The 27,140-nt window shown below is 42.0% G+C and overlaps 1 protein-coding gene across 1 annotated transcript in view; it reads right to left on the bottom strand.

Annotated features, from left to right (window-relative positions):
* The window catches only part of LOC124625104 (zwei Ig domain protein zig-8-like), a 396,843-nt gene that overhangs the window by 321,965 nt on the left and 47,738 nt on the right, over positions 1-27,140 (bottom strand). The gene's annotated exons all lie outside the window — the stretch shown is intronic.

The raw sequence follows: 27,140 nt of genomic DNA on the forward strand, positions 1-27,140 counted from the left end.
GCAGTTACGTTTCCATAACAATTATGTGAAAGCCTTCTCAATGGAATTTACATTTATTTTTATTCAAGCCATGTTGCAAACAAAGGCAGCAGAAGGGGCATACTTAGGTTGTCGGTCAGAAAAACCGCGTTTCCACACGTCAAGTTACATTCTCTCTTTAAAGGCGGAGAAGCCGGGCCGAGAAGGCAAAAATTGGCGAGCGTAAAGGACGGGTTGAAGGGGAGGAAGGAGACCCGTAAAAAAAAAAAAAAAATAAAAAAAATCCCCAAATCTGTCAATGATTTTAGATAGGGAGAGAAAGATTCCCGTCTCTTCGGGCTACACCAAGTGAAGAAGATATAATGGCAATGTGGTCTGAAATTCACATTAAAGATGATATTCCTTCTCTGCCAAGTAGACGTTAGGTTGAACCACAATAAAGTCTGGAGTGGCGACATGTAGAAATTCTATCACCAGTAACCTTTCTTATACCAGTTATTTATTTCAAGTGACGAAACAAACGCTATGTAGGGTCACAGGACACTTATTCCATCTTTCATCTGAGTTTCTGTATGTCGATAAAATTGGTTCTGAACTGAGAATGTAACTGAGACCGCCCTTAACGCGGAATTCGATCCCTTCGTGACAATACAGCTCGGCTACAATTTGTTGTTTGTTCAAAACTGCAGATTCCTCAACATCTCCACATATTACGCGTGAATGGGTTCGAATCCTGGCTTGGCACTAATGATTTCATTATGTATTATCAAGCTCTAGCATATCTTCTGGTGGATAATAATTTTGGTTTTTAATGTTTTTCATTCGTTGTCAACACTAACCATATCTGACGTTTTATACTCCCAGTGGGACACAGAACTATTTGCGAGATCACTGTAAGTTCAAGATGTTATTCCGAGCTACTGGTGGAGAAAAATTCGGTAGCTGACGTGTCTTTGTGTGTAGTCAACAACGATGTGTGTGGGGCTCTTTTCCCAGTGAGCACTGAACTCTTCGTCACAACATTTCTAGTTCAAACATGCTCATATGTCGCTGCTGGTGCAACAAACCAATATTTAACGTTCGTTTTCTCTAGAATATTACAGCGATAGGTGCCAGGTTGGAGTCCTGGGAAGGATAAAATTAATGTTTCGTCTCGTCATTTCAGTTAAAACATCTAGCTACTGCCGAGGAAATCCGATATGTCACAGTTGGTTGTGCTTAGATATCAATCCGATTAGGTTCTGGGTTCGAATCCCTGTCAAACACAAAGCCTTACCTCACGGCATTTCAAATAAGTTACCTGTGAAGAAGCAATATTTAACATCTCTCGTAGTTCGTTAACAGGGACAAGACATGCTTGGTAGGAATTCGCGTCCGTTAAAAATGTTTTCGTTATGTAATTTAAAGTTGATATTTGCTAACTGATACTGTCTAAAATCGGGTATATCGCTCTCTGTATGCCTAATCAGGAATGACTGTTAGTTTGCGTCTGTCACGAAATCTTTGGTTTGTCTGCCTGACCTAGGTTTGAATCCATATGCAGAAAGAGACGGTTCGTCGTGTCATTTGAAGTTCATACATATTCTCAACTAACTGCTCGCGGATAACTTAAATTTTTAATGTCATTTCGTGTTAAATAATAAGTACTGTATATTACGTTGAAGAGGAAATCATGAATACGACGAACTTGCTACGTGCATTACCTATCTGACGTAATAATGAGAGTGGTAACATTTCAGGTATGTCATTTATTTAATAAATGTGAGCTTACAAGCCTTAAGGACAGTCTTATCTGTGATAAGGCGTTCCCTGATATTTGTAGCATCGTGGTATTACTTTAAATCTTGAGTTACTGCGATACAGAGCAGTGTTTTCTAGTGGTGACTTGTTGGAACCATTTTCAATAGTCAAACGACTGTACCAAGGAGCGATTAGAGGACCTGCTAGACAGCCGCGTTATGCCGGTTGTATGCGGATCGGGCGAAATGCAATTCAGGTCGTTGGGATACTTTTGAGTATGACTGTACAGCAAGTGTTCTGGCCTGCAACGGCATATCCGATTTAGGGCATGTTTTTGCACGCATAATTTATGACTCTCGTATAATATATTTCAAATAGCGAGTAGTCAGGATTTCTGAAACATTCGATTTCTCAAATATGCTCTGCGAAAGTGAATGAACATTATCATTTGACACTAGGAAACAGAAATGCACTACGTTCCGTTTTTACACTTCTTTGTTATATGATAAGGGAGCTGTTGCATTTAAAGCGTATAATAATATAAGAGTGTACCACGGCTCTTAAGATAGCTACTAGAGCAGGTTTTAAACGACCATTTACTTCTTTGCGCCTGTTGTATTAAAATGGAAGTGTTTTGTGGAACTGATATAACGGAATGTGGCCAAATTTACAACGAACACGTGTTTGGTATTTTTTGTTGCGTGTGACACATAAAAACAGAAGATGGACGCTCAGAATATAACGTCATGCCGATGATGTGGTCGATACAGTTGCAGTCCTAGCAATGTTGAATATATATGAGAGAGGCAACAGACTATGTTTCTCTGGAAGAAACTAATCCATAAATAATTTTAAGAAACTTTGGAAAGCCTACATCAAGATTACCAGATGTGGGCCTGACGTATGATCCTCCTGCAGGCAAGAGACAAATAAGTGTGGTTTTGCCGATTTTGTATGTAAGTTCCTTTCAGACGTTTGTATAACGTTTACACATCCATGGCGTGAGCGTTGTAAAGAAACTGTTTGCGTTCCCAAAGATATAATACCATTCCCTAATGCATCTAGTGAAGAGTGCCAACAGTGATCTGGAACGCATCTCAGGCTGACTGGAGGGGTGACTAGCAATGGAAACATTATAGTAACGGGAGAAGAGGAAACAGTTTCAACAACGTGCAAAAACTAGACGAAAGCAAGTATTAGGAGAGCACCACAGAGTAGGTGGTGGCTCCTTCCCTTCCACCACATCCACACGACGCTCTACAGTATTGAGAAGGGAAGCGACTTTCAGGACAGTCTTAGGGACACTTATGTCAACGACTGTAAATGTTCCCAGCAAATGAAATATGGAAATGCACCCTCGAAGGACGGCGACGTTATTACATTGTGCCAGATGCAATTTAATAACATTAACAACTGAGTTAAAAAACAGCTTCTGCTGGAAGAGGAAAAAGTGATAATTTGAAAGAGGAATATATCTAGATATAATCTAGGGTGATAACTGAGAGCGTATACGTGCAGCAGAGCTGATCGTATGAATCTAATTGGATGTAAGCTGACATGATCTCAGGTTGACACTAGATTTTAGAGCCAGGCGAGGAAAAGATACGGCTTTACGCGCGGCTCTACTTCTTTTAGAAGTCAAAGCAATTTGGCATATCAATACGTCAGATACGTAATTTGTTTCATACGCTGAAGGCATTCAGTAAAGAGAAAAGTATAATTATTACCTATGTCAAGCGAATGATATAGGTTACTCTTACACATCAAAATGTCATGACATTTCGAACAGATATCGGTGTGATGTGATTTCATTTATTGTCTCTGAACAGAGGATAGTTGGGGTTATTCTTGTCACATATAAATAAGAAAGTGTTTTGTGTAGGATTTGGCGGTTAGCATGGCTGGGTGTGCACATAAATATCAAATCAATGGTAACTACGGTCCACTGACAATGATTTTCTCCCTTACGTTCTGCGCAGAATGATGGACATGATTTTTGGTGCCTTTAAGGGACCTGCTGGTGCGAAGTAGGGACGATATGTTCCGATGCAAACGCAGCCGAAGGGGACGACGCTGGTTCATTGTTACCTTTTCAACTTTTATGGAATACTTAATACCACTGAACTGAAGGTTTGGCAGAAAGAAAATTGTTGTTTCCTCTATTTATCTCCCACAAGAACAATCCGAATTAACTGACCCTCCACTCATCTGAAATAGTCTAGAGGTGCTACAGAAGTTCTCTATCAGCTAGGCCGCACATGGGGTTGGGCTCTGGTCTTCTATAGTACTAATTTATCGTCTTAATTACACAGCTTATCAGGTTTGAAGTGCGAAAAAATAAAAAAAAAAGATAATCTAAATTAATTCCCTTCTCCAAAAGGAGTACATATACTGATGTCATGATGTTATACAGTAACGTACACAAAGCTTCTTTGGGATGTCGGTCGCACGGACCAATGCCCTATCTAATCTATCCATCGGAGCACAGTTTTTGCTTGTAACGTGCTCTCGAAATATTTTCTTTTACGGGACGATGTCGCTGTCAGTTATTCGTTTATTTATTTTATACAAACCCTAATGAACACCAGCCGTCACTACGTGTGTACCAATGCTAAAAACTAACACAGAATGCGCCTTCCGTCACATAGTGAACGTCCTCTAGCTATGGTACATAGCTTCATAGCTTCATCTGACATATTTATTACTTTGTTAACATTAAGAACTCCGCATTAGGCTATCTATTTAGTTGAATGTGGTACAGCCCTACTGACGGTGCGTACGCCAACGTGGTGATGTGGTACACAAGGCACTGGTGTTTTATACTTTCTCACAATTTGTTACACATCTTCAGATCTTAATTAATCTCAAAATGAGGAATTAGACACTTGCGTTTTGTTACTCGTGTGATCAAGCATTCTAAAATTTCATTGATATTCATGGTCAATTGGTGTTAATATTTATGCTCTAAACATACGTCTCAACGAAAAATTAGCTCTAAACAGAATGAACAGGAACTAGAACTCTGGGATATATATCAAATATAAACTTAAAGACATATAGCAGTAAGCAGAAATTTCATATGGTGGAATAAATGACATCTTAGAAGAACTGGAGGGCAAAAGCGTGCAAAATAATAAACGAATGCGCAGATAAACAGGGTGGCAAATGAGAAGAAATTCAGTTCAACGAAAGCATTATCTAATCAGAAAGCATTCTTGAATGAAATTTTGTTCGTGAGGAAAGCAAAGAAAGTGTAGAAACGGAACGATTTGACGCAATAATAGGGGAATCGGATATTTTAAAAGCAGGCGTCAGCTCAAAGATTAGAGAAAATTTTTCTGCGAGGAAGCAGCCGGTTGGTAGGGTTATGGTTGAGATGTCAGTCACTTGCTAATCTCGGAATGATGGGAGAAGTCTGTACCTAAAATTTTTAGCGGAAGACCGATATTGCGGAGTGTAAGACAGATAAATGACGACACAGATTCGAGTAAACAAGCAGTTAAAAGCAGCCTTGATGCTATTCGCCCTCCACTCCACCCCCACCCAATCCCTTTCCCCGCCAAGGCAGCTGACACTAAGGTCAAGGCATAAAAACTTAGATTAACACATCGAAGGGTTCAAATTTTGATCCAGCCGCAAACAAATTTTTATTTCCAAGGATCTCCCAAAGAGGAAAATCTGACATGGTTTTTAATTCGAAGTACTGGCCGCGTTTGCCCCTTTCAGCCTCTACTACCGGCTTTTGCTCTCTGACTTCAAACCTGACAGTAGATAGTGCTGCAATTTTCCACTCAAACACTGTATTTCTGTCATTTAATTCGTCTCATTCGAGCCAGCCGGTGTGGCCGTTCGGTTCTAGGCGCTTCAGTCTGGAACTGCGTGACCGCTACGGTCGCGGGTTCGAATCCTGCCTGGGGCATGGATGTGTGTGATGTCTTTAGGTTAGTTACGTTTAAGTAGTTCTAAGTTCTAGTGGACTGATGACCTCAGATGTTAAGTCCCTTAGTGCTCAGAGCCATTTGAACCATTTTTGAACCATCTCATTCGTAGATTACATAAAACATGTAGCAACTCCCTGTTCCTTCCAAATGTTATCAGCTTCGATAGATGTTCGAAGAGAATTTTTTATAACTGAAGACTTCCTCAAAGAAGATCGTTTATCACACTCTCTTAGCTTTTCAGGATGTTAGTTGTTGTTTCCTTTGGGGTACTATTTATTTCTATCCTGTTTTTACTTGTATGATCAATGGATACAGTATTTATTGCAGATCAGCAACACGTAGTTAGCATATTGTAAAATATTAAGAATGTTATCTTACATTTTATGTAGCTTTCCGTGAATGAACATTGCATATCCTGTAAAATAACACTGTGTCGTATATCAAAAACTTGTAATTCTCCCTTACAACGGCAAAAATAATGGAAAGAATTAACATAATATATGACATATTGAAATAATATGTTGTATTTATTTAGTGAATCTCTACACCAAAGGAAGTCAGTTACACACAGGACATGGAACAAAAGCAAAGAAAATATAAATCAAAAGAAGAAGAAATTGAATTGTTCACTCGGAAATACACATAAAATTCACGTTATTTACACATACCGAACAAGTCCCTCCTTTTCTCTGTCGATAAAGTGAATCGGAAGAAATTATTCCGCCTCATTAGCTTATCACGACGACACAATAGTTTTCCTGTCTCAATGGCGTAAATGGTCATTCTATTTTATTTCATATTTTTCTGTGAAATTCTGGTGAAGGAAGGAACATCACAGTGTATCTTTACTACAAATCACGTAATGCACATCCTATTCTCCCTCTATGTTGCTATGTATTGAATGTTGAATTATTTTGTGAGAAAGGTCGTCTGCTGGGTGATGGAGTATCGAAGATAGATTAGGTGTTGGGTTTCTGGTGTCAATCTAACTGATTATGTGACTTCAGGGATACACCGTTTCCGTGTAGGCTACAAGGTTTGGCAGGGGGTTTGCGAGCTAACATCCCAAAGACGTTCGGGCTTACATGTAGTTCCTCTTCGTCGAAATGTCTTGGCTCAAATTCGTCTAGGGATTGAACCGAACGTGTCGCATTAAAAGCCCTAAGTTAGACACTTGCGACCCTTTGGTTAAATTGTCTGGCAGATTGCAATTTTGCTAAATTGTATGAAACGAAGTTAACAAAGCATATAATAACAGCAATAATAATATCGCGAACTAAATTAACGACCCATGAATGATGTAGGCCACACAGTTGCGATTTGGTTTGAATAATGTTTATTCAGAAAGTAAACTAATAGCGAAAGTGGTACTATTTAGAGTTACTGCTATACTCGAGCGCATACCCATTTGACACAGTTCGATCATTCACAATCTCATCGCGCAACTGACTAGGCAGTTCCGTTTCCTGAAGCCGTCCATCTGATTGCCTACAGCTTATTCTACATTCATTTACATTTTAACGTATTTAAGTAATCAAAGGCTGGCCACTTTCACACTCTAAATAAAGTAACAATAATATCCACTACGTAATAAACGTGAAATTCGTTTACATATAACCAATATTATTCCCTTCTTAGCGTTGAATACCACGGCCAGTAGCCTTGCACCAATGTGCTTTCTGACAAATAACTAAATAAAGAACAAAAGTAACTATTATGCACTAAACTTTACAACAAATATTCTATTACCTAATGGTTCAAAACGGTGTCTGATGCTTAACTGAAAATACTGATAATTTGAATTTACTGCATCTTTTAAACAAATCAAGTTACAGAGTTGATATTTACAACATTAGTCATTTTAATGATAAGCTTCTAAATGAATTGTCGATCGTGAAGATCGACCAAAGCGTTCAGATTTTAGCATTCAGGTCTTTGTTACAAAACTTATTACTTTCACTTTAACAGTAAATCCTAAACTATTATATATATGGTCAATATTCAATAGTTTTATTGCGATCGCCATGAAATTTTATGGAGGATGGCAGATTAAAATTACTATGACTTCATTCCCTGACTTCCTACAGAATTAAATAGTTTCCATAAATGTTTCCCCTTATGACCGATCTTAGGTACGACATATTTAACACTGTTACGTCTCCTGGGCCACAAACGGCTTCTACTGCGTTTCCGTGTGACTTAGGTTCTCGTCTGCCTCCCTCGCTCACTACAGCACTTACGCCTCACTCAGCACAATAGACGGCCTCCCCATCTCGCGGCGAAGATGTTCGTTTCACAATTCCAGAAGGGTGACACTTTTGGCCATATACTTAAATGAGAGCGAAATGCTCGTTAACTCACAGGTTTCTACTCCCCTTCAGGCAAAGCAGAGCGGCCATTAGAGGTGGTCGCCATCTTTTGGTTACTTGTTTCCGGGAGTGCAGAGGGTGTGCACAGAGTCACTGATAATCTCCGCCATACGAACAGTCTAAGACATTATTCGTGAGGTATTATATCATTTATGTGTCTTATCCGTTGTCTTATCAAATTTTCGTTACGACCACCATTTGTAGTAGCATTCAATATTAAACTCAGCAGTTTTTAGGATTCAAATGCAAACGTGGAGCTTCCCACCATTCGTTAGAATGAAGTTAATGTTTAGGTTCCTTAAGCACAATTGATATTAGATGTGCTCTAAATTCAATTTAGACTACGATTAACTTTTGCTGTTTTAATAAGTATTTGAGATTTTTATTAGTAAATTGTCCCTCATTCATTGTTTGAACTACCCATGTGGTCGTAACTTGAATAACTTAGATGGTTCACAGAACTCATGAGCAGCTATTTAGGAAACAGGTGTCATCTGTGTGAAGTATTTAAGAAATATCAGCGTGTGAAATAATTTGCTTTAAATGGACTTTTCTACAGTCGATCACTGTCTCCAATCTGCCTTCTTGGGCTGTCACAGCGGGGGAATCAGCCACCAACATCATAGTTTTAGTAAGCGTAGGTAAATCTGTGAAATTTTGTATTTAATATAGCCCAAGAACGATCAGTGACGGTGAGTAAAGCATGGAACTTGTGGATCGTTCTTGAGGAAGTTTAGTTAAGGCATCTGCGAGTGACCATTTTGCTATAGGCCAAGAGCGTGTCATTAAAACGTGAATAATGTTGATAAGGATATATCAACCTAGCGATGTACGCATTAAACTGTAAGATGTATCACGCTCTTGTTGAAATTCAGACTACGAATTAATGTGCGCGAGTGAGAAGCAATGAGTTGGATGTGTTACTGTAAATGTGCCTGTGTTACTGTTAATGTTCATATCTCCAGGTCCCTGTCTCGTCCAAATTACTTTATGTTTACGCGAACAGAAAGTTGATTTCCTGTCCCAAAAAATGTCTGTATCAACAACCTTGTATGGCCAGTCTCGTACGTTAACGGTGGACTAGATGTTCGTGCTTGAACTGTAATCGAAATCTGTATTTGATAGAGATTTGATTGTCTCCTAGTATAGATGCATAGATACCACCAATGTACACGTGCATATCATATGTAAGAAAGGAATGGTCAGACTTGTATATTCTTGGTGCAGAAAAATGTGTGTTTAGAACATTGCATCATTATTTTGCATTTTTGCGTTAGTTAAAGGAAATAAAATTAATTTTGTCGTGTTCTAAGCCGTATATTTATTTGCGTCTAATCAATGGCAATTTAGAAAGAAAGTTGTAGACAGCCTATCAGTTGTACTTCTCAGCGAATGTTTAATTACCTTACAACCGCTTTGACTAGCCGAATCTGCTCTCTCACTGCTGCGGTAAGAGAGCGGCGCGTAGCTGACGTCACCCTGTCCCTTGATGGCGCAGGCATAAAGTATCGAGGGAGGTCAGCGCTGTAAAACAAGCGGTTACTAGGGCGCAAACCATGCGACAAATAAATGTCTTACTTTATAAAGTCTTTTTACAGTGGTCCATGTTATGTAAGCAGCTAAAATATTGGGTGCGGACTTTTTACAACGTTAACTCACCGTGGTAAAGAAAGCAATACAAGTTCCGACATGACAAGTCTGTCCACTCCCTTGTTAAGAGACGAGCGTTTAACCAAGTACGTCACATGGGCGTAAAGATTTTGTTAACGCATACATTTCCTTAGTCTCATGTGCATGCTGTAATGAATACTTTTCCCAAACAGGAAAATTTTCTCCATTAATTGTGATGATTTGGAACACTATGCCCACCATTATAAGTACCCCTACACTGAATGTAAATATTATAATGAGTATAACCTAGCTGGTACAAGAATTTAATGGGGTAAGAAACATGGATCGTGCCAGTGTGTGTGGTTAGATGGCTAACTTCCTCGGTTACCGGAGCTCTCTCTTGCTTTATTCGTTGTGCTAGTACGAGTCTGAATAATTAATTATTTTGGGCTGTCTCCTTCAGTTAGCGAGAGAAGAGAAAGGATTATATCACAGTTTGGAAATGATGTGCAAGAACGTTAAGCTACGCAAATCGAGCATGCCCGATTTAATAGAGACACCTAAAAGCGAGTGGGAGGCTTTCAAGAGGAAAAAGCTGTTGATGCAGCAGAGGAATTTACGGCTGATGGAGGAGACTGACAGAGGATATAAAAAAAAGTTCGAAGATCGACAGCTAGTTTTCTACTATCGTGGAACAGGGGAGAGAGTGTCACGGATGTGATAAAAAGGAGTTGGGATGGCAACCATTAAGACAAAGGCGTTTTTCATTGCGGCGGAATCTTTTCACGAAACTTCAATCTGCAATATTCTCCTCCGAAAGCGAAAATATTTTCTTGGCACCCAACTACGCAGGAAGAAATGATGATTTTCATAAAATAAATCAGAGCTCGAACAAATGATTTATGTATTGTATTTTCCCGCGCGCTGTTAGAGAGCGGAACGGTAGAGAAATAATATGAAAGTAGATTCCTTGACCTCTCTGCCATGCAGTTAACACTGGTGATCCAAAACACTATGACAACTGCCCACCACGAGGTTTGAATGCTTCCTAGTAATACTGTGGACACGTTTCGCAGTAAAGAAAGATTGTAAGCAGAAGAGCGACGAATGGACAGTAATTATTGCGAACACACGAGCCACAAATGTGGAAATCCACAGACTTAAGCGGTTCTGATAAAGGGAACATTGCTACGTCCCTGTGGCTGGAAACGAGATCTCTAACGTCTGTTGGCGTATTGCTGTCGTGAGCACCTATGGAAAATGGTTGGAGGATGGTGAAGTAACGAGCAGGTAGCGATCTGTGGCAGATTTGACGACAGAAATTGTTCAAATGTGTGTGAATCCCTATGGGACCGAATTTCTGGGGTTATCGGTCCCTGGACTTGCACACTACTTAAACTAACTTAAACTAATATATGCTTAGAACAACACACAAGCCCATTCCCGAGGGAGAACTAGAACCTTCGGCGGGCGGTGCCGTGCAATCCGTGACATGGCGCCTCAGACCGTGCGGCGATCTGACGACAGAGTACAATGTGGTGCAGACACAAGAGTTTCGGACCACACCATTCAAAGGGCATTGTTGAGCACTGAGTTCCACATCACACAACCCCTATGTGTTCCTATGCTGACCCATCGACATCGTCAGTTACGACTGTAGTGGGCGTGGATCAATAGAAACGTGTCCCCTGTCGAATGAATCGCATTTCTTGTTGTACCAGGTCAATGGTTGGGTTCTTACAATCCGTCATCCAGGCGAATGGGTGCACGAAACATGTACCGCGTCACGATCCAGGCCGCTGAGGACAGAATTATGGTAAGGGATACATTGAATTTGACTCCCATGTGATCTATTTTGGTAATCGAAGGCTTAGTGGCAACAGTGAACTGCGTTAACGTTACTGCGGACCACCTGCATCGCTTCAGGCTTGATGTCCCCCCCCCCCCCCCTTCGGCTATGACATCTTCCTGCAGGATAATTGTCCGTGTGGCAAGGTCAAAATCGTACTACAGAGGTTTCAGGGTTTTGTAGTGAACTCACACAGATGTCTTGGCCAGCAAATGTGCCTGATCTGTACCCTTTCGAACACATATGAGGCGCCATCTGCGTGCCCGTAAGCCACCGTCCCGTAATTTCTGGGAATTGCCTGACCACATACTTCTGGATCCCGTCAAGGACTTGCAGAATACACACCAAGCACAATCTCTGTTGCACTGTGTTTGAAAAGTGGAACAATACGGTATAAATAGGTGGTCACAATATTTGGCTCTTCGGTGTATGTGTGAACTGCAGAGCAGTAGGTGTAGATGGCGGAAGCCTCACGACAGGAACAGGGATGTTTACTTGAGGTTGATTTTTAGCAGAGAATGGCTACCAAGGGTTAATGAAATTATGACGAAGACAGGCTGATTTTGCATTGATACTGATAATGAATTAGGAATTTTCGAGTACGGCTCACACTTCCTAATTCCTTCAAGAACAGTGACAGCAAAATATTCATTCTGGCTCGTTTCCAATATAACGAAAGATATACATAAACGAGTTTCAGATGTCGCACACTTCCATTCATAGGTAATCATGATGTCCATTACTCTTCTTTTGTTCCGATAAATGAAAGTGTAGTCCACCCCCAGTAGCTGAGTGGTCAGCGCGACAGAATGTCAATCCTAAGGGCCTTGGTTCCATTCCCGGCTGGGTCGGAGATTTTCTCCTCTCACGGACTGGGTGTTGTGTTGTCCTAATCATCATCGTTTCGTCCCCATCGAAGCGCAAGTCGCCGAAGTGGCGTCAAATCGGAAGACTTGCACCCGGCGAACGGTCTACTCGACGGGAGGCCCTAGTCACGCGACATTTACATTTGATGAAAAAGTACCGTCCCATTACAAAACTATAACCTGAGACACACTTTCAGTCAAGGCAATGTAGTTGTACAGAACGTGTCATGGTCCCGTTTTTGTTTTGCCCAAATCAACGGTAAGACCAAACTAATTATTTAAGTACACAATTTTGATGTGTAATGATATACGACGTTCTTTCACATATCACATTTGATGTAGGTTTTTCAGGCACGCCATTACCAGATATGGAAATATAAGATTTTCCACTATCCCTCCTACTTTCCTTGACATTCTCCTTCCTGTTTGATCAATTTCTTATTTAGCGATCCAGTATCCTTTGGCGTGAAACCTCATCAGACACATCCACCGTTTTCACTGATATACAACGTTCCTCCAGCGTGGCCAACTTTGCAACTACAATTGGCTCAACTTCTAGAAAGAAGAAAAGTCATCCATTGCTAAGGCTCCATGTCTCATGTGACGCACAGCTTTATTCCAGTGAAAACTCAATACTGCCAAAAATGAGAAACACAGCCTTCTTTGAGAGAGGTCTTCAATTGTTGCTTGCTAAAGGTCATTGTGAAATATTTCACTGTAGTTTGCTTCTGAGTGTAACGCAAGCTCGCGTTTCAGTAATGCATTATTATTAAAGTTGCTTACGTTCCTGTTACTGAAAAGGTGAAACCACTTGTTTCCCAAGAAGACTTACGAATGCCTTTTGTCACCAGAGTGTGGCTCAGAGGTACTTCTGGCTTCTTCTTTTATACTGCAGGTAAATACATTCCGCAGCGAACCAACCTTAGCACCGAAAGCGAGTGAAGTAGCCGTCTCGGTGTTTAGAGCGGGTGCCCGCTATGAAAACGAAGCGGTGCAAAACGACTGCGGTGCACGCGTCCATTTTCTGCAAGGAAGCCCACATAAAACGTAATGAGCGCCCCAGAAGGCGTTCTCACCAACTAACTCCTGCTATCAAGAAAACAGCCGAAAAAAAGATCCTTTAAGGCAGCTACCCCATTTGCATCGCTGTATCGTTTTCTCCAACTGGTCATTACGACTCTGGGAAGATGCCCGGCAAATTTTTGGTTGTTTCAAAAACGAATGAGAAAGCACGCAGCGTCTCCGAACATAAGCATCGCACTCCATTTGTGTGTAGCTTCATGCACTGCTAGTTTGTACTGGCTGTTTGCCGATTTATTATGTGCGGAGGAAATGAGTTTCAAGCGCCGTAATTTTTATTTCTTTGGCTTCAGCGTAGTAGTGATTTATCGTAGCAGACAGTCTCAATTTTTTTATGTATTTAAGCGTTACAAAGGGTACTGCTTCGAGATTATTGCAAAATTTGATTTTCATTTCTAGACCTTTCAGATTTTCCAAAAGGAAGTGCTCAAGTGACCAAACTTGTACGATATTCGGTCAGGAACTATTGAGTTACACAGGTACACGATTTGCCGATTGAAACTGAAAATGTGCGTTGGTGTATTTTCGTAAACAAAACGAACCTTTCTGATCGTCTTATTGTTCACTTTTTGGTCGGTTCGTTGTAGCCAGTAAAAACGAGTCACATGAGGTCGGAATCATTTTTATGAAAAGTGTTCTCAGGTGAGAGAACAATATTGGTCTCTTTAGTTTTTGTTACTCCTTTCTCTCATGACGAAAATAATTACGAAGTGCCAAAAAATCACTCAGACTGTACTTGAACAACTCCCTGCAGTAATAGATAAGATTGGGATTTAACGCTCCGTCGACGAGGAGGTGATCAGAGCAAGAGCCAGACTTAAAGTGTACAGCAGCCACATAAGCGATTTCGACACTTGGCGTTATTCCAGAAAAATATTAAATACTCGTTTGCTCTAGTGATTTCCGTCTTATGTCACCCAATCCAATACATAACATTCTGTTGACATCCCCTACAGCCGTGATCTGCAAAGGATGGTCCGGGTGGTAGGTAAAGGTCGTACTCGCTTAATCACAAGGAATTAAAACAACGCAGTATGGATCGTACTAACAAGACAGCACAATACTTATTTTAGAATTCAAATCAGTTTTCCACATCCGTGTAATGTCTTATAAAAAGGTGCCATCCGCATACCTTCATATCAGTGCACGAGCAAGAGGTATTTTACATTATAACGATGACGATAAAATTCTCAACAAAATGTCGTAAAGGACAAGTAAATGCCGAGATATGAGGCGCTGTTTACTCTCCGTATACCACTGACACGATTCTTTATAATATAAGAATAGTATAAACGTTTCTCTTCGATTTTTGTACCCCAGGAGAGTTTTAACAACTACATGAGTGAAATAGTGTGCTTTTAATAAGAGAAGCTCAGAAGTAGTTATTAGCACCGAGCAGGAGATTTGCTTATTTATAAAGTCACATCTTGGAGATGTAAAAAAGAAAACAAGTCATTCTACTTCTGCAGGCGAGAGAAAGTACAGAAATCAGACAGGAATAGCTGTGGCTATTGAATAATTTTCATGATATCGGTATTACAAATTCTCAAATTCAAACCAACAGATACCAACACATGTGATAAAGGTTATAACATATGAAGTGCTGTAAGAACAGAGAGAACATAGATTACGCAAATATTACTTTAGTTCAGACATTTGACAACGTAATTACAGTAACATGTAAACAGACGGCGATGGAAAGAGCCAACACGCTTACAAACGTAATAAACACTAGAAATTTTGTGTGGGTCTATATTCTGACTCAGAAGTCAGCAGCCGCATTTGGCTATCGAACGATGCATCTTGATAAATTACATGCTTCAGAAATTCATCATTAAAAAGGAAACGACCATATAATCACGTAAAATAATGATTACATTAAATTTTAATACAAATGAAAATATTGTTAAGGGCGCGCTTTGATACCTTTTCTTCCTGTAGAGTACTTTTAAGTGCTGACTGACGACCCGACTTCCCGACTCCTAAAAGAAAACAAGAGAGCGTACGTCGTTGGCAGACTGCAAATATGATGCCAGCAAAATATGCAATATTATTCACGATCACTATTCACATTCGATAAACTTTCATTACCGAAACACAGGGAAAAGAGGAAGAGGTAACACCAGCATTTCTCGAAATATTAAAACACGTTCGGCATTACTAAGATATTACGACGTACTTGAAGGAAAATGAGTCGGTCGGAAACTGGGTTGAAACATTATCCGAAGGTGCTGAAGTACTGTAGCCCCCAGCATGCATTCATCTTTTCGTGTGGTTTACTGTACGCGTACAACACAATCTGTTGCACTGTGCGTGGCACTGATAGGCTGAATGCAGTTGCGTGTGTTCAAAAATGGTTCAAATGGTTCTGAGCACTATGGGACTTAACATCTGAGGTCATCAGTCCCCTAGAACTTAGAACTGCTTAAACCTAACTAACCTAAGGACATCACAAATGCCGGCCGGAGTGGCCGTGCGGTTCTGGGCGCTACAGTCTGGAACCGAGCAACCGCTACGGTCGCAGTTTCGAATCCTGCCTCGGGCATGAACGTGTGTGATGTCCTTAGGTTAGTTAGGTTTAAGTAGTTCTAAGTTCTAGGCGACTGATGACCTCAGAAGTTAAGTCGCATAGTGCTCAGAGCCATTTGAACCATTTGACATCACAAACATCCATGCCCGAGGCAGGATTCGAACCTGCGACCGCAGCAGTCGCGCGGTTCTTGACTGAAGCGCCTACAACCGCTCTTCCACCGCGACCGGCAATTTATGTGTGTGTGTGCGTGTTTGTCTGTGTGTGTGTGTGTGTGTGTGTGTGTGTGTGTGTGTGTGTGTCTGTGTGTGTGGGTGTGTGGGTGGGTGGGTGGATGGGTGGGGGGGCGTGGAAATAGCGGGTGGTGGAGATTAGGGGAGGGAGAAGGTGGATATTTCGTACTAGTATTATCATTTCTTTTACTGCATTTGCGTGTGGGCAAGGGAACAGTTATTGTTTGTATACTCTTTTTCGACGTAAAATTTCTCTTAAGTTATTAATATTGATTCAGATAATTACTTGAGAATGAGAGGAAAGGTATCACTGAGCTCTAATTCAAAAATAAAATCAAAGAAACCTGGAAGACAGTATTGCGTCCGTACGAAATCGGTTTAAAAAATGTCAAAGATGGGACATGCTCCTCCACACATTACTCGATGTCTAAGTGCTCATGAAGAGGCAATGCGCGATGTTATTGCAGGTAAAATCATGTCAGTGTTTGATTCACGTTCAAAATGCTGGCGTCTGACGTTTCATTTTGGGCTCATTAAATACGATTATGAACTCAGCTTCGAATCCATAAATTCCATCGGATGTAACATCGCTTCTCACCTCAGAAATGATAGGGCAAAAAACCCCGATGGCTATCATTTTGTGCAAACAGGTCACGTTTAAGGTGGGAAGTACTACATAATGTTCTTACTCTACGTGATCAAAAGTATCCGGACACCTGGCTCAAAATGACTTACAAGTTCGTGGCGCCCTCCATCGGTAATGCTGGAATTCAGGTCTGCCTATTACACGTTACGACCCTCTTCAGCTGTCGGCGGTCTCTGTCAGTCAACAGACGAGGTCAGCCTGCACGCTTTTGTGCTGTACGTGTCCCTTCACGTTTCCACTTGACTGTCACATCGAAAACATTGGGCCTAGGGATGTTTGGGAGTGTGGAAATCTCGCGTGCAGACGTATGACACAAGTGACACCGAAGCACCTGACCACGTTCGAAGTCCGCGAGTTCCGCGGAACGCCCCATTCTGCTCACTCATAATGTCTAATGACTACTGAGGTCGTCGATGTGTAGTATCTGGCAATAGGTGGCAGCACAATGCACCTAATGTGAAAAAAGTATGCGGGGGGGGGGGGGGGGGGGAGGGTTGACCGAATACTTTTGATCATATAGTGTATATATTGGCAAACCATGTTCCACATGGACGCTTCTAACTACACGAACAGTGCAAGAAATCAGATATCAACGTATTGTCAGAATCTAATGCGAAAGTATCTACACAGGGTGATTTCGTGATTCTATTACAAGCTTTCAGGGATGATAGAGAAGGTTAAATATATCAATATAAGTTAGGGAACCCTGCTCCAGAAACGACCGGGTCAAAAGTCATAAACGAACATTTTTCTGCTGCCTCTGACAATGGAGTACATGTACCAGTAGTGATGCCACTGAGATTGTAAGGCAGTCAACTTTCATAGGCGGTAGTGTGGACCAAAACAAGGAAGAAATTTCCAGCAAACATGGGAAATGCTAGGAGCACTTGTTTAGTAGAAGAGATGTGTTTCACCGAAGCGAAGATGAAAGTGCTCATAGCTCTTGAAGTTCGCTTTTTGGAGCCCATGTTTATCGGACTTTCCCTGGCCCATACTGAAGTGTTTCTGTTTATTTCTTTTATTTGTAAATTTTTTGCGTTTATTTAACTTATCTGTGAAGTAATCCATTTTAGAATAAAGGCCATGAACTCCTAATTATATTTGACGAAATATGCACGTTTTGACAAATGAAATGAACATTTATACATAGAGAAACCACTCGATCTATGGGGTTCTGAATTCAGATTAAAAAGCATTTAACGAATGAACACAAATAGTGTTTGGTAGTTCGCCCCCGAAGAATCCGCCTATGACCTTTTCTGTATTGCTACTGAAACACAGTCAAAGCACAGAAAAAAAATGGTTCAAATGGCTCTGAGCACTATGGGACTTAAGTGCTGTGGTCGTCAGTCCCCTAGAACTTAGAACTACTTAAACCTAACTAACCTAAGGACATCACACACATCCATGCCCGAGGCAGGATTCGAACCTGCCACCGTAGCGGTCACGCGGTTCCAGACTGTAGCGCCTAGAACCGCAAGGCCATTCCGGCCGGCAAGCACAGAAAACCTGTCCATGTATGGAAGATGTTAATGTAATGTCGCCAATAAAATATGGTATAGGCTACTTCATTTGTCATTTAGCTACCAATATGTATGATTGCATGTCGTTAATTATTGGCTGGGAACCAGAGTTTCCACCAGTCAATGGGGTGTCATTAAATACCGTTTCATAAGATAAATAAACTTACATAAATTGGCTTCTACGTCGTGGAGGCAACCTACAATGATGATGGACAATGATTTTTTTAAGAGCACCGTACGGTCCAGCTTCCTGAAATTTCAGTAGTAATGGCTGAAATTTTCCTTTTTCTGGTCCATCATCTCATCACACTTTGTTGTTTCAAAGCTATCACCTGGTTGCTGAGTAGGCCGATTGGCGTCATTCTTCGAAGGCGACATCCGATCACTCCCACACAACTCACGCAATAAAATGTTACATGCAGCAAGGGAAATTATCGGATAAAATTGGGGGGATCTGACTACGGACTGAAAAGCAGTTAATGAATGAGCACAAATAGTGTTCATATGTTCGCCCCCGAAGAATCCACCTCCAACCTTTCTTTTCTTGCTGTTGAAAACAGTTGAAGCACAGTACATGATAGACAGGATGATATATCAAGTTAAATAACAAACTCAGCTATTTATAGCGAAATAAATAATTATTAAACCAGAAATAACAACCAGATCGAGGTAAATACTATCAGTACAACTTCCGAAACGAAAAAGACAAATTGGTAGCTGTATAACAAGCCTCTATCAGTTCTTTAACAGCGACATTACATTGACATTGACAGGTTTCTCTAAGTATAATATTACATTGTGTACAAACGTGTTTCCTAGTTTCTTGACAAGCGCATATTTTACGAAATATAGACCAAGAGATGAATACACTAAGCAGATTCAGAAGGATGTAGGTTACAGTAGGTACTGGGAGATGAAAAATCTTGCACAGGATAGAGTAGCATGGAGAGCTGCATCAAATCAGTCTCAGGACTGAAGACCACAACAACAACAACAAGTAAGAGTGCACAGTCTTTATCCAAAAATGCCCGCCAGGGTACCCGAGTGCGATAACGGTCTGCTTCCTGGACTCGGATAGGCGCGCCAGCCCCGGATCGAATCCGCCCGGCGGGCTAACAACAGGGGCCGGTGTGCCGGCCAGCCAGAATGTGGTAAATACTCGGCTGGTCCCAAAGTTCCACCTCGGTTACATTTGAAATACATTCGCACGTAATTCATATCGGCGACCTCGGTAGTGGATTACACTAGACACAGAGAGTTGGGGTGCACACATTCCATCCCTGGGGGAGGGGAGGTGAGAGGTGGCGACAAGAGGGACATCCGGCCACCCGTTAAAATTAACACGCCATATCCGGTTAACCATAGCAGCAGACCCCGCAAGTCGGGATTAATGCTTGGAAAGAGAGAGAGAGAGAGAGAGAGAGAGAGAGAGAGAGAGAGAGAGTTTATCCCAAAATAGAGTTTTTCAAACATCAGTTGAGTAAGAGAAATAAGAAATAAAAAGTAACCCTTGAATATCACTTGCCTGTGAGTCTTAGGAGCAACAGTACCGATACAAATATTGCATTATCTGTTGTATGAGAAAGATTTTCGCACGCATCTTTCGACTCTATCGTTTCTGGATTACCTGAAGTTGTTACATTAACGCTTTTCCATCTCCCAAACAAACAACATTCAAAAGTCACTTCTGAGTGATAAATTCGCTGAATAATGTTTTGTTGTGGTATAGAATGTAGACAGCATTATTCTTACCTACACATTCTGATCAGACGTGTCCGGACACCGCTATGTAATGCAGAACTGACCACCAGATGTAACGAGAAGAGGGCCTGCGAGCGTAAAAAGATTCGGAGTGCACAGTGTTGTCAGTAGAGAACGAGGAACACTGGGATGGGTCGGTCGGGAATGCTCAGTGACTTCGAATGTGGACAAGTCATCAAATGTCACCTGAGCAACATATAATTTACACATACTGTTGGGGCGATCTAATGTTGTAATTTATATCATCACAATCCAAGGTCAGTTGAAGTGAAATAGTTTATTTCATGACCAGTTTCTACAGTATCCAGCTGTCATCCTCAGAGTCTCAAATAAAAATGTAACTACACATCGGTGTCATCGACGTACTGTCAAAATTGGTCATGAAATAAACTATTTCACATCAAACTAACTTGCCTTGTAATATTATAAATTAGCTGAGGAACAAATCCATCGTGGACATTTCAGCCTGCCTGAATCTGCCGAAGTCACATGCAGAACATATGTTTGCGGAAACGCGGACGAATAAGAACAAGTAAACCAGGATCAGGCATACATCATGAACTGACGGACGTGGCCCGTCCGTCGTTAAGAAGGATGATTGTAAAACATGGCATGAAATCAGCGAAAGGAAACAGAAGTGAGTTGCAAAAGCGCTACCAGCAATCGAGCTAGCACAATGACTGTACGTGAGGAATTAAAAAGAGTGGGGTAGGTACAATCCGCGAACAGCTCTTCTAACCCAGATACTTTTCGAGTCAATGTTAAGCGACAATTCAGAAAGCCACAAGAGAAAGAATGAATGGAAAGGAGTGATTTCTACTGATGAACCACACCTCAACCTGTGGTACTTGATGGAAGAGTTGGGGTTTGCAGACGGCCGGAAAACGTTATCTTCCATCAAGTGTAATGGCAGGAGTGAAGTACGGAAGAAGAGCTGTTACGATATGGGAGTGATTTTCATGGTCAGGGTCTGGTCGCATTACTGCGCTTAAGAAAACGCTGATCGCGGAAGAATACTCTCTCAGATTACAGCTTTGTGTACTGGGTACACCAGAGCAAGAACTCGGTGGCGATGACTGACTGTAAGACCTCGGCAATGCACTATGTCATAAAGCAGTGTCCATGAGGTAATGGTTGGTGGACAACAACATTCATTAAGTGGACTGACTTGCAGAGCGTCCCAAACTGAACTCAGTGGTACACCACTCACTAGAGTTGCAACGTCGACTTCGCTCGAGATCCCAATGCCCACAACGCAACCTTTTATGGTATCGGCTCTTGAGGAAGAATGGGCAGCCATTCCTCGACAGACCTTCAGACACCTCTCTGAAAGTATCCCAAGAAGAGTTTAAGTCACCGGAAACTCGATGGGTGACACCCCTCAATATTCATCTGATAGCATATTTTGTGCGGATGCACCGTAATGCTTATTACACTACTGGTCATTACAATTACTACACCACGAATATGACGTGCTACAGACGTGAAATTTAACTGACAGGAAGAAGATGCTGTGATATGCAAATGATCAGCTTTCCAGAGCATTCACACAAGGTTGGCGCCGGTGGCGACACCTACAACGTGCTGACATGAGGAACGTTTCCAATCGATTTCTCATACACAAACAGCAGTTGACCGGCGTTGCCTGCTGAAACGTTGTTGTGATGCCTCGTGTAAGGAGGAGAAATGCATACCATCACGTTTCAGACTTTGATAAAGCTCGGATTGTAGCCTATCGCGATTGCGGTTTATCGTATCGCGACATTGCTGCTCGCGTTGGTCGAGATCCAATTACTGTTAGCAGAATATGGAATCGGTGGATTCAGGAGGGTAATACGGAACGCCGAGCTGGATCCCAACGGCCTCGTATCACTAGCAGTGGAGATGACGGGCATTGTATCCGCATGACTGTAACGGATCGTGCAGCCACGTCTCGATCCCTGATTCAGCAGATGGGGACGTTTGCAAGACAACAACCATCTGCACGAACAGTTCGACGACGTTTGCAGCAGCATGGACTATCAGCTCGGAGTCCACGGCTTCGGTTACCCTAGGTGCTTCATCACAGACAGGAGCGCCTGCGGTAGTGTACTCAACGACGGACCTGGGTGCACGAATGGCAAACGTAATTTTTTTGGATGAATCCAGGTTCTGTTTACAGCATCATGATGGTCGCATCCGTGTTTGGCGACACTGCGGTGAACGCACATTGGAAGCGTGTATTCGTCATAGCCATACTAGCGTATCACCCAGCCTGATGGTATGGGGTGCCATTGGCTACACGTCTCGGTCACCTCTTGTTCGCATTGACAGCACTGTGAACAGTGGATCTTACATTTCAGATGTGTTACAACCCGTGGCTCTACCCTTCATTCGATCCCTGAGAAACCCAGCAGGATAATGCACGACCGCATGTTGCAGGTGCTGTACGGGTCTTTCTGGATACAGTTACTGTTCGACTGCTGCCCTGGCCAGCAAATTCTCCAGATCTCTCACCAATTGAAAACGTCTGGTCAATGGTGGCCGAGCAACTGGCTCGTCACATTACGCCAGTCACTACTCTTGATGAACTGTTATATCGTGTTGAAGCTGCATGGGCAGCTGTACCTCTACACGCCATGCAAGCTCTGTTTGACTCAATGCCCAGGCCTATCAGGGCCGTTATTACGGCCAGAGGTGGTTGTTCTGGGTACTGATATCTGAGGAACTATGTTTCCACGTTGCGTGAAAATGTAATCACGTGTCAGTTCTAGTATAATATATTTGTCCAATGAATACCCGTTTATCATCTGCATTTCTTCCAGATGTAGCAATTTTAATGGCCTGTGGTGTACTTCCAAAATCAAATCCGTGGTTTACTGCGTGCCATCTTCACGTACATTAATTTGTCGGCTCGTATGTTTAAGAACTTATACCAACAGTGTAATTGCATTTGTGGCTGTGACACAGACACCAGACACACCTGAGCAGTAAGTTGGCAACTGCGGTTCACAGGCGGTGGGGTCAGACCTCGGTGGCGCTAGAAACCGGCGGGTCGATATCGGCTGGCGCTGTGCCTGTGGGCCGAAAAAGTTTATCAATAACTAGTGGCGGCAACGGCGCGTCAGCGACTTTTGGCGGATAGATGGGGCGGCCAAGTTTGACCGGCGCTCCGTGGGGCAGCGCCAGCACATGGCGCGCAGCGCACCACCAGGCCCGCCCGTCGAAAATTGAATGGCCTTTAGGTAGCACCAGGGGGCCCCTCTTGTCCGCCGCTGCTACGGCCACTTCCGCACGGCAGCAAAGTCTGCCGCCAACGAGATGAATGCTGTCCCAGCCCTGAGCTTAGGGTGACTTACTCACAAGTCTGCCGAAGAAAGTGCTTAAAACTCTATGAAACTCGCGGTATCTCACAGTACATGTAGCAAAAATCACTCATCAGTAATTATGGTACAGCCTTCTAGTTTATGCGGGCAACGGCATTGCCACAGTGGATACATCGGTTCCCGTGAGATCACCGAAGTTAAGCGCTGTCGGGGCTGGCCAGCACTTGGATGGGTGACCATCCAGCCGCCATGCGCTGTTGCCATTTTTCGGGGTGCACTCAGCCTCGTGATGCCAATTGAGGAGCTACTCAACTGAATAGTAGCGGCTCCGGTCAAAGAAAACCATCATAAAGACCGGGAGAGCGGTGTTCAGGACCACACGCCTCTCCTATCCGCATCCTCACCTGCGGATGATACGGCGGTCGGTTGGTCCCGATGGGCCGCTTGCGGCTTGACGACGGAGTGCTTTAGTGCTTCTAGTTTATGTGATTACTAGGCCTCAAAATTGGAGGTATTTCAGAGTAGAAACAATAAAATCTATCTTGGCGAAATTACTTAATATCAATGATGCGTTTCATCCTTTTGAGGCGTCATCAGATTGTGTTAAAGTAGCTGGATACGAAGCCCATTCGTCATAATGCCAACAGAATGAAAAATGGAAGCAACCGTAATTGAATATTACATTTTCTATTTTATATGCCTTTATGACGATCTAGCTACTTTTACACAATCTCATGACCCTCAAAAGGATGAAACGCTTCACTGATATTAAGTAATTTCGCAACCGAGACTGTTTTTATTCTAAAATAAATCGAAACTGGTTGCTGTAGAACCCTTCCACAATAGACTGGAATAATTTTTAAAAATTTGAAGCTTCTACAGAGTGTTCGGGAATTTCCGTTACAAACTCTTAGCATGTGGAGAGGGGAGTGAGTGCATAATATTTTGAATAGGAAACGTGCCTTTTCTGTTCTAAGACGGTTTCAAATCAGAGTTTTGACTCATTCACTTCAACTTCAGGAACTGAATTACGTGTGACACAGTATACTTGCTACTTAACACTTCTAAAGGAAACATTACAAAACTTCCATTATCACTTAAGCACATTTGTTTGTATTACGTGTTTACACTATTGCAAAACAAAAAACAAGCCAGTGCATGTACGTATAAAACAATACTGATGCTTTGCAGCAGAGGCTCGATGTAGCGACCACTAACGTTGTTATTCACCTTGTACCTATAAAGCATAGTGTGGTAGATACTCTCCATGAGTCTCTTCAGTTTGTATTGCAGAGGCCAGAACCTATGCGAGATCTTCTTCTGGAATGAAATTTTCACTCTGCAGCGGAGTAAGGACCGATATGAAACTAATCAGATTAAAACTGTATGCCAGACCGAGACTCGAACTCGGACTCTTTGCGTTACACCACTGGTCCACCCAAGCACGACTCAGCCCGCTCCCCATAACTTTACTTCCGGCAGTACCTCCTCTTCTACAGTTATAATCTGCTAGGAAATTTTCATATCAGCGCACACTCCGCTGCAGAGTGAAAATTTCATTCTGGAAATATCCTCCAAGCTGTGGCTAAGCCATGTTTCCACAGTGTCCTTTCTTCCAGGAGCGCTAGTTCTGCAACTTTCGCAAGGGAGCTTCTGTGAAGTTTGGAAGATAGGAGACGAGGTACCGGCAGAAGTATAACTCTGACGACGGGTCTTGTGCTTGGGAAGCTCGGTGGACTTACCTACGAAAGGCTAAACTCCCGAGTTCGAGTCGCGATCTTGCACACAGTTTAGATCCGCCAGTAAAATTTAAAGATCCTCCTCTGTCTCTGAAAGAGTCTGATAGCAAGGCAGATGTTAAGTGGCATTAGGTGACCGTCTGATGTACTACACTCGTCCTGTCTAGCCTATTGCATACCAGGAGAAGCAACTCTAAAACTTTTCTCTTTCCCTCAGCAGATGTCGACGTGTTATACATTTGAACTGAAACCATGGTCGAATGGAAACTGTGAGTTTTCAGATATCGGTTCCAGTTCAAAATATTATGTACTCAGACCCCTCTACAAGGCCTAGAATTTTGTAACAGCAATTTCCGAAACCATGTATAAATGCAATAAATTAATCTTTTTATTGCTAGCCTAACGTATGAAATAAGTCCTTCTCAAATGCTTCTTCAGCTGAAAGGGAAACTTGTAGGAACACTTATACTTCCAATTATTAACTACAACAATGTTATGCTGCAAGGCCTTTCTCAGTAAAGCTCACGGCGCCTGGAAATTCTTATGAATGCCTGTGTTCGTTATATTTGTGATGGTCGACTCTTTGATCATATGTCACCACCACATTTACAGCTGTCATGGCTGCTTTCACACAATCTCAGAGATTTCCACACCCCCTGTCTCCTTTACTCTCTTGTCAGTGAACACTGTCCCTCATGTCTCTCCTCGAGAGATATGGGGGACCTCTATTCTGAATGGCGGAAATACCCGCTCCCATCACAGTAAAATCTGTTCTGTCCAACTCCATCGTTCAGCCACTTTCTCGAAGTCCTTCTCAGTAGCAGGAATCCGACTGTGAAATAACCTACCGCAGTATATTAAAGAACTCCTCGTGATGACTGGATGTTGTGTGATGTCCTTAGGTTGGTTAGGTTTAAGTAGTTCTAAGTTCTAGGGGACTGATGACCATAGATGTTAAGTCCCATAGTGCTCATAGCCATTTGAACCATATTAAAGAACTTCATGACATCTCCAGATTCAGAAGACTGTTAATGACACATATACTAAAACAGCAACAAGGATTACCACTGTGCCCGTACCCTCTTGTTATCATTGTACATCCCTCTTTCCAACCTAATCTTCCCCGTTTGCCAGTATTCTTAGCCGATGCAGCCCCCTTAAATTTCCTTTCCCCAGAACTCGCTACATCAGAAAACATCTATGTGGCACACCTATGTATTCTTATATCTTCCACTATCATTATTGACAATATTGTCGTTATTTATGTTATTACTGTTATCACTGTTAGTGGCCGTAACTGCAGTAATACAAGCACTGCTGATAATAACTTTATTGATTCATAGTCAGCACGATTAACTCACGCCGTCACTTCAGAAACTCAAATCATTTTAATGCTACTTGTCATCTCAAAATTGTTATTTCTTAGATAACTGTGCTGAAAACCTGGTCCAATGTTAGAGAGAGCCTGGTCCTAATTAGATCAAGTTAAATAAAAAAAATAACATGTTACACATCTTCTTCAGCAACTGTAGTCGTATATATTGGAAAATTCTGCAACCACATGCCTAAAAGAAATTCATATTCTTAACGGGCTTCGGTCACTTGGTGTCCTTCGTCAAAGAATGCGACAGTGATAGCCTTCTGCACACACTTGGTGCCTTTCTTCAAATAATGCGACAGTTATAACCTTCTGCAGAAGAGCTCTAAGAACATGAAGTCGTTTAACAAACTAAATTTCTTTTATGCAAGTGACTGCTGGTTACTTCGATATAAATAAATATTTGCTTCACAGTCAACTGTGAGGATATGGAGGTGGCTTTCCAAAGATCCTACTCCTGCTAGCTTTCTGCTTGAACTCTATAATCCGTAACAGAATATTGACTTCTAAAAACATAGTCGTAATATTTATTGCTTTGAAAAAAGCTTTTGACTTTGGTGATGAAGATAACCTACATACAATAATCTGAG

This window comes from Schistocerca americana, chromosome 1 (genome assembly GCF_021461395.2).
Source record: "Schistocerca americana isolate TAMUIC-IGC-003095 chromosome 1, iqSchAmer2.1, whole genome shotgun sequence".
NCBI classification, from domain to species: domain Eukaryota; kingdom Metazoa; phylum Arthropoda; class Insecta; order Orthoptera; family Acrididae; genus Schistocerca; species Schistocerca americana.